The following is a 9,061-nucleotide window of genomic DNA, read 5'->3' on the forward strand; positions in this document are numbered from 1 at the left end:
AGTAACACATAAAAAGCTGTAGAAATCTGAAGTTACAGCAAAAGGGAGGGGGAAAAAGTACCAAAAAAAATCTAGATGGTAATAAAGCAAACACAGGACTAATAAGTGAACATGCTTAGCAGCACAGACCTTCACTATTCTGCTTTTGAAGTATTCAATTGCAATATCATCTCATTGTCAAATAAGGAATACTAACCTAAAAAAAAAAAATTGCACATTTTTTAACTGAAATGTTGCCGTGCAGAAATCAAGAACAATAGAGGGAGAATCTTTCTCAGCCGTTAGGTTTTCAAATCAAAAGGGGTTTAAGCCGGGTGTTTGCTGCCCAGGCTAATGCACAATGAGAAGCTGTTTAGACTTTTGAACCCCGCTGGACAGATTAGGTTACAAGGCAGGTTTGATTTCAGCTCTGGCTGTCAGCAGGGGAAGGGTTAAGGGGAGACGCGGCATGTTAACTGTATCTGCGGAGATTCTGGAATGTTTATCCAGTGTTCAGATTTCCTGTTTGAGTGTTTGGATTTCCTGAAATCCCGGCTATCAACCCAAGTGCTGCCCCGCGAGCAGACGCTTTTTTTGTTCGTGCGGCTCACATGGTTGGCTTTCCTTCCTGCTCTCTTCCCAGTTGTAGTGCCTGTGTCTTCTCACCGCTCAGGGCATTCATGGACGCAAACCAAAACTTTTAACCTCCAGAACTCGGTGGATCCCCCTCCATTGGATTGCACTGGATTGGATTTTTTTTCTTACTGGGATTAATAAGTGAAGAAACATGGTCTCTTTCAGCTGCTTGTGGGAGAATATATTTTAGCCTAAGATGGAATAATGGCCTTAGGTTTGAGAAGCAAATTTGGAATGGGAATTCAAACCGCACAAGTCCTGGTGAGTTCCAGCCCGTTGCACCGAGGTGTGGTTGGTATTGTAACCTTTAGTGCTGAGACAGCGACCGAAGGGGAGCCTGTGAACTGCTAATCAAAGACATAGATCCCTGCAACTGAAGAGTTAGGATTTGTTAGTAATGCTGGTAAAGCCCATTTTTACTTTTGTGCCATGCGGGCTGTTTGCAGGGCAAGCTAACCATTAATGAACTTTACCTGAGCAAAACATACAGTTGGGCTCAATTCTGAAAATGCTTCCTCCTCCAAAGAGCCCCTACTCACGGGAGTAGCCTCCTTAATTTTAAGAATTGCTCCTGTGAGAAAGAGATCCTGGAGGTTTAGGGCCACTGCTGGTACAGTACAATATCTTCATCTTAACAACGAAGGCTTTTAAAAAACAGGGATTTTATATCTGGCTTGTAAAGATATCTCTCCTAGGCCCTTTTGCATGCCATTGTTCATCTAGTTTTAAAAGGAATTTTGAAAAAAGAATCAATGCGCCAATTTCTTCCTATCATCTTTCCCAAAAATGAGTAGCAGAAGTGATAATTTGGTGCAGTGTGTTACTAGGGGCCAAAAAAAGGGACTGTTTCGTATTGTAGGAAAATCGCTTAAAGATACACTACAGGAATAAAATATAAGGCTTAATGAACTTTATAACTTGGCTTTTGAATAGGAGGGTGCATGAGAGTGGCATTAGCGATACATTTTTAATAGAGCCGCAGTCACAAATGCAGGGTCTGATGGCCTCAAAATCAGTGACTCAGCATTTGAAGAGGAATTCTTAGGGCTCAATCCTGCAGACCTCACCAAGTCACATCTCCCATTGAAATCACGTGAGCATGTTGTCTGTCCACAACAGAAGCTGCCCTGTTGTAATGTATTTTATTCTGCCCTGAAATAAGTATCTAGTGATGCTGAACCTTTCTAAATTGTTGTCTGAATTACTTTGAGGGTTTTTTTGCTGTGGCAGGGGGATTACAGTGCCCCAGAAATTGCTTGGATACTAGGCAGCAGTTGCATTGGAGGTAGTTTTTAGTTTACTTGAAATATTTACACTTCAGCATTGTCCTCCCAGTGGAATAGTGAAAGCTTCCTGAATTTTAATTTTCAATATTGCGGGTCTCAGGTAGTAAGGCAGTTTTCAGATTAAAATTCTGGGTACCTTAAAGTGAGAAAATGCTTTGCCTCCTTTGCATTTGTAAATGGAAACTGCCTTTAATGTGCTTCATCCAGGTCCGTGAAGATTTTGGAGGTTCTAAACAATGGCATTTTTTAGTCCTCCCACATCTAGCACAGTACTTTAGATTGAATCCTGAAAGCGTGAGTCGAAGTCACCAGCAGATTTCTGTAAGCAAGGCTGACAGGATAAGCCTTTTCTCCTTTCCTTCCATTAAGCTGGCAGCTATGCTGTTTTCCTTGTATTCAGGTTGTGATGCTGAAAAGAAAATAATCACTACTTTACTTGATACATGGGAAGTCAAGATACCACACTTTGCACAAACACTTACAATCAGATGAATAGCTCAATAGAAACCAAGGAGGGATGTGAGTGAGAACTTCTGAACCACATAGGGATGTCAGATTAGACTTTTGGTGATAATGCTGTGTGGAAAAGACCATGCATTAATTTGGCTATTAGTTGATAGTCTCATCTCCAAACTGGCCGATCTACAACACTCGTAGGAACCTGAAATGAATGAATTTCTAAATCAGAAAGTCCCTAATGATAGTCAAATGTCAGAAAATTCAGAAGGTGAGCAGAGGTTAAATGTTGAAAAAGGCTTATCAGCCTCTTGGGCTTGAAAATATGGTTGACAATCTAATGAGAACAAGTTTTTTTTTCTGTGCTTTCTGGTTTGGGTTACGCTGGAAATGCGGTGGAAATAGCTTTTCTGGTGGTATTTTGGTATTTCCTCTTTTGCTCACACCCAGAACCAGGAAGTGTAGAAGCCTAACCTTTACTTCTTTGTGTGTGCTTTTTTTAATTGTGACCTCTCTCTTCCTTTCCTTTCCTTTTCTTTTTTTTAACAAAGCCCTCAAATATTTTAGAGCTAGTTTGATTTGGACGTTAGACATTATTTAGAACTCTTTCTGCAACTGCAGAAAGCTATTTTTCTTTAAATACAAATAACTAAAATACTAGTTTTAAATATTCAGAATGCAGTAGTTTCAATCCAGCTACCTATAGGCATGTGTGAACAGGACAGTCATAGACTCATAGAGAAGTAGGGCTGGAAGGGACCTCCAGAGGTCATCTAATCCAACCCCCTGCCTGAAGCAGGATCATCCCTGTCCAAACCATCCCATAATTTAAACCCTACATAAGACTACCATCAACCTGACACAACATAGACCTAATACCCTAACCTGCTACAGGTAAGGCAGGAGAACCACATCAGCCAATGTCCTACTTCTATAAAGGGTTGTCAGTATATGCTCAAGAGATCCCAGGTAGAGGGCCGTGCCCTCTGCTACCAATGTGACCATGGGGTAAAATTCCTTCCTGACCCAAATATGATGATTGGTCTGACCCTGAGTGGAGGGACAAGACCTTCTACCCAGGAACCTGTGGCTTTGCTTCTAGCAGGAGTATTGGGACACCCCTGCCCAAAGTCCCCAGCCTTGTCTGTAGCCAACACCCAATGCTTCTGGGAAGGCTTAAAAACACCCTGACACATATAGCAGAAAATCAGGGGGGAGCAGGGGCTACCAGCAAAGCCCAAATGCATGGAAAATATCGAAGGTAGAGCATAGGCATAACTATGCTTAGATCATCCCCAATCGTGGCTGCCCAACGTCTTCTTGAACACCTCCAGTGATGGAGAGACCACAGCTTCCCTAGGCAAGTCTTTTCCACTGCCTCACTATTCTAAGAATGAAGTTTTTCCAGATATCCAATCTAAACTTACTTTGCAATAACCATCATGGTAGCTCTCTCTCAAATGTTTTCACTGGTAGCAGAGACCAGGACCGAATGGGTATCAAGATTAAATTAGCTGATTATTCATTTTCTCTAGGTATTTTTTCCAGGTCAGGGTTTTTTTCATTCCACCCCATATAATCCCCATCAGTAAATACTGATGGGGAAGTCTCTTTTCCCTCCAAATTTTGTTATTCCATCGTTGTGCAAATGTGAGGATCTTTGACTCATGCGCTCCAGTTCTCTGTGTCTCATTCACCATTGTGCCTGCCAATCCTCCTGCTCTTCTTGCTATTGTTGGCAAGTATACATAAACAGGTTTGACAGGCATAGAGTCCTGAAGACTCAACTTAATACATACAGTGATGTGTCTCTGCTCCAAAGATAAATGGATCAGAGCAGCTAAGCCACTTTCACTGGATTGTTCCTTTCATTAAAAGCTTTTAAACCCTTCTTGTCCATTTTGCTTGTGTAAAAAAGCAGTGGAAAGTGTTTGTATGCATTTCCTGGCATGCAGATAGTTTTTAAATTTCAGGCATTTTTCTATAATTTCTCAAATCCTTCCTAGCAGTCAGTCATATTGCACAGCCTAATGTTTTTTGAATGGCTGCTTATATTTAAGGTGAAATTACCCAGAATTATGGGTAAAGTATGCATCGTTGGTATGCAAGAGGGGGTACATGTCTACGTGTAGACTTGTGTGTAATCACATGGGAGCTACGTGGTGGAATAAGACAACTGAGTTTGCAAAATTATCTCCGTGCCTGCGTACATGTGCAAGAATGCTGCTCAGTAGTTTTGTAGTCCTTAAAAAATAAAAGGAAAGAGAAGGACACTTACTTCATGGAATATTTCTTTCACTGAAGGAGAAGCCGCACATTTAAAAGAGGATCAGTGTTAGGAATAATGAGTGTTTTGGAACTGTGTGCTTGGGTTAATTCTCTTGCTTTCAGGTTGAAAGCCACCACTTGGGCTTTAGGAACCATCAGTACCGGAGATGCAAGAGAAGCAGAGACAGCAGGAAGTTCTTTTACAATCCTCCTGTAGTGCAGGAGGAAAGGGGATGGGGATAGGTATCTGTTTTCTCCATGACACAGCGCACAACCCAAGCTCCATCTGCTTGAGTGTGACTTATTACTCATGTACAGAAGTTGTACATAAACCTGTATAAGTGATCATGGTCTACACCCATAAGCAAGCAGAAGTTCAGTGCACATAGGCTGGCTTAATAATGACAGACCCCAGTCTAAGATAGACCTGAATGGATGCAGTCTCAGACTTAATTGATTTTAGGTTAGACTGGTCTATTGAACTTCTGTACCAGATCTCCTGCTGACTCAAGTTAGGTCGGTATCTGCTGGTATCTCAGGCTGCTTGTGGCCCCCCGCTAACTCCCCCATCGTGAGCAGGTGCACTAGCAGCTGGCCCAGGCATGGCTGCTCTTGCTAGCCCTGCCCCCAGGCTCTCACAAAGCCAATCAGCACAGCCCTGCCCAACCCTGCCTCCTTCCTGCCTATGGCCAGGTAGCTGTCAGCCACAGGTGGGAGTAGGGGGAAGGGAGCGTCTGTAGCTCAGTACTTTTCTATTTTTATACGATGTTTCCTAGGTCTCCTGCCATTGCCTGCCATTCACTGGAGCTCTGGGGGGCCTGATCCTTCCTTCTGTGGAGTTCCCTCTGTCCACCCACTGCTGCTAGCCGGGCTGCTGGGTGTGCCATGGTGACCCACTCTAGGGCTGTCCTGGAAGCCAAGGGCTGGGCATGGGGGCGGTCCACAGTGATAGGGGTTGGGAGTGTGGTCATCTGTGGCCATCAATCAGGGCTGGGCCAGCCACTTGGCTTGGCTTGGCTTGGCATTCTCTGCCAGCCCGGGGAGCCCTCGAAGCATGGTGGGCAGTATACAGGACCATCCCCACCCTGCTGACCTCAGCCAGTGCAGGCAGCCCACGTGGTTTCCTCACCAAAGGGTGAATGTGTATTCTGTTCACTCCTGACCTAATCTGTACCGCTTATAGAAACCTGCATAGGTTAGGTCGATTCTGCTTCAGGCTTTTTCAGTTCATAGCTTTCTAGGGCCGGAAGGAGCCTAATTGATCATCGAGTCCGACCCCCTGCCCTGGGCAGGAAAGAGCACTGGGGTCAAGTAACCCCAGCCAGGTGTTTATCTAATCTCCTTTTGAACACCTCCAAGGTAGGGGAAAGCACCACCTCCCTTGAAAGCCCATTCCAGATTTTGGCAACCCTTACCATAAAGAATTTCTTCCTGATGTTCAATCTTAATCTACTTTCCTTCAGTTTACGGCTGTTGTTCCTAGAGACCCCGAGGGGGGCCCTGGTAAATAGAGTATCCCCTATTCTCTGTGACCCCGAGGGGTGCCCTGGTAAATAGAGTATCCCCTATTCTCTGTTGAACCCCCAATGAGATTTTGAATGCCTGTGCTTAGCCATGGTTTGGATTCCTTGGTGCAGGGCTCCTGTATCTACCTCCTAGTTCTGGCTCCTCTGACAGACAGCGGCACTCCTCTTCTATCCTCTTGTATCTTGGCTGGAGTTAACAAAACCTGTCTGCCACTGAGCCAGCAAAAATTACTCCGTATCTCTGTGCAGGGCTCTAGCACCCGGTGACAGCATGAGATCACAGAGAAAATCTGCCTTCTGCAGCAGGTTTGCGAATCCTGCTGCTGTGTTGCAGAGAGACTGGATGACCCAGGGCGCGCACTATTGGTTATGGAAACTGGAACCTTTCACCTCTGTCACAAGCTGCCACTAAACACTTTCCCAGCTTGATAGGGGCCTGACCCTATGTGGGTGTGCCCCCCACCCCCCTGCAGCTCCCAGAGCAGTGGAAGGTGTTTGGTGCCTTACAGAATTGGGCCTGCAGGATCTGATCTGGCTCACTGCAGTCACTAGAAAGAGTCTCCTTCATTCAGTGGGCTTTGAAACCGGTCTATAGGAAAGAGAGGTTGTTACCATAGTGGGGCTATTTGTGAGCTCTTGTGGCATTGGTGTCTTGGCATCTCAGCTCAGTTCTGGTCTAGTAAGTCTCTGTAACATGCACACAGACACACACATATACACCCTCCCACCCCATATTGCGCATCAGGCTGGCACTGTCTCGTCCTCCCTGTATTGTGCATTGTTGCCCCTGTCGTACACCCACACACCCACATGTACCATACTGTGCATCAGGCTGACCCTGTCTCACATACCTCCACACCTACCATATTATGCATCAGGCTGGCCCTGTCAGGCACACAGCCCCACATCTGCACCCACCATATTGTGCATTAGGCTAGCCCTGTTGGATGTCATCAGAGTGACCAAATAGTGACTGGAAGTGAAAAATGAACTGCGGGCCTTCATGCCACAGTCAGTTTGGGCCTATTCAAATCCAAATTGAGTCATATCAGGTAGGGCCATGTCAAGAAGCAGGTTCATCCTCTCTGTCTGCATTTTATCTGTACAGCAGGTAAAGAGAGGGGTTTAGAGTCTCAGTTGCTGTTAACTGGCAAAGTCAGTTGAGCTGGCTCGTTGACACCAGCTGAGAATATAGCCCACGATATAACCTCTAGGGGCTTTCAAACAAAGCACCTTTCGCCAGCGTGAAATGTGCACAAACTGGCAATGTCAAAGTGATGACAATCAATGCTTGCTGCTTCTCGGCGGCTACTAGAAGAACTAGAAGAACGTTAAAAGGAAACTCTAATTTTGTTCTCATCAAAAGCATAAATAAGGAAGCCCCCTCCCTCCTACCACACTGGCTTCAGCGAGTTTGTAGGTATGTGTGTGGGGGGTTGTTCTTAGTGGTTAACCACATAACAATTTGAAGCATGCGGCTAACTCAAAAGACACTGTTTTTAAACATTTGCAGACTGCAATTATATTAACAGGAATGGGGCACTTGTTGGGTCTGCTAAGCTGCATTGTAATGCTGTGACAGGAAGCCATGCACAGCCCACGACAAGGTCTGGGTAAAATTCAGTCATCTTGGAACTCATCTTCCATCTGCCCACCAGAGCAAGGTCCAGCTGGTCTCCTACCTTACAGCTATATTGTATCTCTGCTTGGCACATCTGAGTGAAACACATAATAGGAAATAAAGTAGCCAGAGAGAAGAGCAGGGTGGAGGGTGTCCTTAAGAAAGACAGCAGCTTTTGTAAATGGAGTGGGAGGAAAATGAAGAACCAAATTTAGGAATATTTGTTATAGAAGTTTGTCAACCCTGGATTGTGGAACAGTCTCCCCAGTACTAGAAACCATAGGGATTGAAGCATTTAGAACAAAGCAAGAGGAAGCACTAGAGAATATCTGGCATGAAACAATCCTGTTTTGGCTGAGGACTGGGCTAAATGCTCTACTGGGTCTTTTCCAGCTCTTTCTCTTTTTCTTTCTTTTTATTCTCTAGCACTGCTCTTTGGTAAGGAGAGGAGCAGGGAGGGAGGGAACCCAGAACACAGAAGTTCCCTACTGTGATGTATGACTTCGGGAGTAAACGTTCAAAATCCTGTGTGATGCTGTAGCTGTGTAATTCCCACTGCTGTCACCGCAGTCGTGGGGCTGGAGCTGCATTCAGCTGTTAAACTTTAGACGTAGACAAACCAATGAAACTTAAGATCGCAACATTTCTCTATGTAGAAAGATGCTCGTGAGAAATTTTGCAAGCAGATGACTGCCACTGGATCCCTCCAATAGGTGCTCTTTACTCACTTCTCATTGATTTCCAGTGCCCACTCACCTGTAAACTGGAGGGTCCATCTTTTTCTGGAGGTGCCACTTGACAAAGATGTTCTTCACATGCCAATTATACAGAGAAATTTCTCCACTCACTCATCATTACTGCCCAGCAATAAGCCTCAATCATAGCCTAGCACAGGGCTGTCCATTTGCTGACCCCCAGGGGGTCACATGTGATCCCTGGGTTCCTGCTTGCCTGCTGCTCCCTGTGCGGGCCGGGAGCGACCCGAGCCCTTTTTTGCGCTGCACGCAGGCTGTGGCCAGCAGCCCGGGCACGCGGGGGCGGAGAGGGAAGGCCTTCGAGCTGGAATTAGGCACGGACGCGTAACGGTAGTTTAAAAGATTGTTTACTTACACCGAGATGGCAGTGGTGTAGGCTGGAAAGCTTGATTAAGTTGCAGTTACAGACAAACAACACAGACGGTCTCGTGGAGGTTGCTAGGCTCCACGGTGCAGAGCTCCGGATGCTCTGGGTGAACGAGCCACCAAAGTAGAATTCGTAAGTACGTCTTATAAAAGTTGCGTTCGAAGACG

General features: G+C 45.4%; 1 protein-coding gene across 2 annotated transcripts in view; it reads left to right on the top strand.

The window, feature by feature from the left end:
* The first annotated feature begins 568 nt into the window (after positions 1–568).
* Positions 569–9,061, top strand: part of ASAP1 (ArfGAP with SH3 domain, ankyrin repeat and PH domain 1) — a 286,988-nt gene continuing 278,495 nt past the window's right edge. The window contains exon 1 of one of the 2 annotated variants that reach the window (XM_025205413.1): positions 569–876. The gene's annotated coding sequence lies outside the window, so the exon portion shown is untranslated. The remainder of the gene's footprint in view (positions 877–9,061) is intronic. The other variant, XM_025205411.1, reaches the window with a different exon arrangement.

Source organism: Alligator sinensis, unplaced genomic scaffold (assembly GCF_000455745.1).
Source record: "Alligator sinensis unplaced genomic scaffold, ASM45574v1 scaffold307_1, whole genome shotgun sequence".
NCBI classification, from domain to species: domain Eukaryota; kingdom Metazoa; phylum Chordata; order Crocodylia; family Alligatoridae; genus Alligator; species Alligator sinensis.